At 38.0% G+C, this 2,300-nt stretch overlaps 1 protein-coding gene across 3 annotated transcripts in view; it reads right to left on the bottom strand.

Moving 5' to 3' along the window:
- KIF6 (kinesin family member 6) overlaps positions 1–2,300 on the bottom strand; it is a 412,344-nt gene that overhangs the window by 290,907 nt on the left and 119,137 nt on the right. The gene's annotated exons all lie outside the window — the stretch shown is intronic.

Raw genomic sequence — 2,300 nt, forward strand, 5'->3', positions numbered from 1 at the left:
TGAGACAGCTGCAAGGAAGGTTCTGGAATCTAGGACTTAATGTCCTAAATGCCAAGTGGGGATAATAGTAGTGTTTTGCAGAGCAGTTTAGTGGTGTGGTTAGATGCATCTTCTGGTTGCTCGCTGCCACCTGGGTAGTATCTATGCCCAGTTTTCTAAATTTTCTTGAGATTCTTTACATTTAATAAATTCTATGCTGCTTAAATTAGCTAGAGTAGATTTTTCCAGTTTGCAACTAGGAAATTTGACAAATACAACACATGGTCAACACATTTTTGTTAAGTGAATCCAAACAGATGCATGAGTAGCTTAATTAGTTTCACCTGAGAAGGCAGTGTGCTGGTCATTAGTATGGAATGAGATTTGACAGAACTAAGTTTCGGTGTAATTGAAAATGAACTGGGGACTATGGCAGACCCAAGTCTGAGTGGCAAGGTGGTAGCATAGGTAGCTGAGCAGAGATCCAGACCCTAAGAGCCAAGAAGACAATAAAATATTTGAAAGAGGCAAGGTAGGCCTAAATATCAAGTACCAGACCAAATAGGGGTTGGTCTGACAGGTGTGCAGAGAGTGTGGCATTATTGTCTATGAATCATCAGTTAAATATCTAACGATGTTCTACGTACTTTGAAGTTCTTTTATAAAACAAATGTCATTATATTTTCCCCTGTTCTAGGAAACAATGTTGCTATCTCTTCAACAGCTTTACTGACAACTTAGATAACATAAAACAGAATATGCTTATTAAACTCACTATTGATGTTAAATTACGTGATGTGTTAGTTAACTTGCTTTTGTTTGCAGTAAGAGAAAAGATAACCTAAACTGGTTTTAATCATAGGGAAAATTTATTGGCTCATGTAACTATAATAGGAAAGGCTTTTGGTTAGAATGACCCAGAAAGTCAATGCTACCACCAAAGACTTAGTTTATGCCCATATCTCAAGTCTATCTTCTACGTAGTAGAAGTCTGCCTCTCTTCATGGCCATAGGATGGCTGCCAAATGCTCTCATGTTACAAACTTCTTTATTTATAACAGGTACGAGAGGGCCTTTCTTCTTTAATCATTAAACAAAAGTCCTGAGCTTCTCTAGAGACCAACTTGGGTCATGGGCCCATCCATGAGCCAATCACTGTACCCAGAAAGACAGGCTCCAATTGGCTTAGATCAGTCAGGTTCTACTCCTGGAGCTGGGATACACTCCTGTCTGCTACCACCTGGAATGAATGGGGTGCACGCAATCCCAATGTCTTTTCCAGAAAAAGTTCTAAAACTGTGAGAGGAAAGAAATAAAATTAAAAATGAGATTACAAATTGAACATACAGTCTTTACAAATGGAGAAAATGAAGCCAGTTTATAAGAAAGGAAAGAATGCAGGACATAGAGTCAGAATCTAGCTTTTCCACTTGTGCAATCTTAGGCAAATCTCTTAAATTTCTTAGCCTTATTTTCTTTACCTATAAAATCCCCACACAGAAAAGTGGGATGAGAATGCCTGTCAATCTCAAAAAAAGGATCTCTATTTAGAGATCAATAGAAATCATTTCTGGTATAGTTCTTAGTAAAACAAAAAGCACTGAGTGTTGTAGAGGGGTCTTCAGGCTATGTTCTTTATGATCCCTTTGGAGACTTGTTTTGGCCACAGAGACCAGTCCTAGGCCATTTCTTTAAAAGAAGACCCTGAACAGGTATCTTCTCAGTGCTAAAGAGCTTAGGAATACCATAATAAGCTCAGATCCCTTGAAGCAGATACAGACCTTCATAGTGACCCAGAAATGGCCAGTATCTGGGAAGAGGCAGAGGTAGATTATTCTTTGTGGGGCTGCTGTGGGCGTTCTAAACTGAGTAGGAACCATGTGATCTAAACGGAACAGGGTAAGGAGGTGGTCATACAACCTGGTTTTTTTTTCTAAACATTTACTTCCATTTTGGTTTTCATATATAAATACAATAACATGTTCCTGAAGGCATTCCTCAACTGACAAAGAGAGAAATCTCATATTATACTTAATATCTCTACGTACTTAGAAACCGTGTCTAAAATTAATAATTTAATTTACTATTGAATGAACTAAAGAGATTTTAAGAGCTCAGAAGTGCATGGAAAATTATCCCTTGAAAACTGAAAAGATTTGGAATGGTTACAACTGGCATTGGCACCATTAGATTTTCTTCTGAGCACAACATATTCAGTGGAAAGCCAAATGGAAACTGAAACTCTAGAAGTCTCACTCATGTTGGATAACTGGCTGAAGTGACACTGATTCCGATTTCTGTAGAGGTAAATAGCAAACACT

The sequence above is a fragment of the Pteropus vampyrus genome, unplaced genomic scaffold (assembly GCF_000151845.1).
Source record: "Pteropus vampyrus isolate Shadow unplaced genomic scaffold, Pvam_2.0 Scaffold18, whole genome shotgun sequence".
In the NCBI taxonomy this organism is placed as follows: Eukaryota; Metazoa; Chordata; class Mammalia; order Chiroptera; family Pteropodidae; genus Pteropus; species Pteropus vampyrus.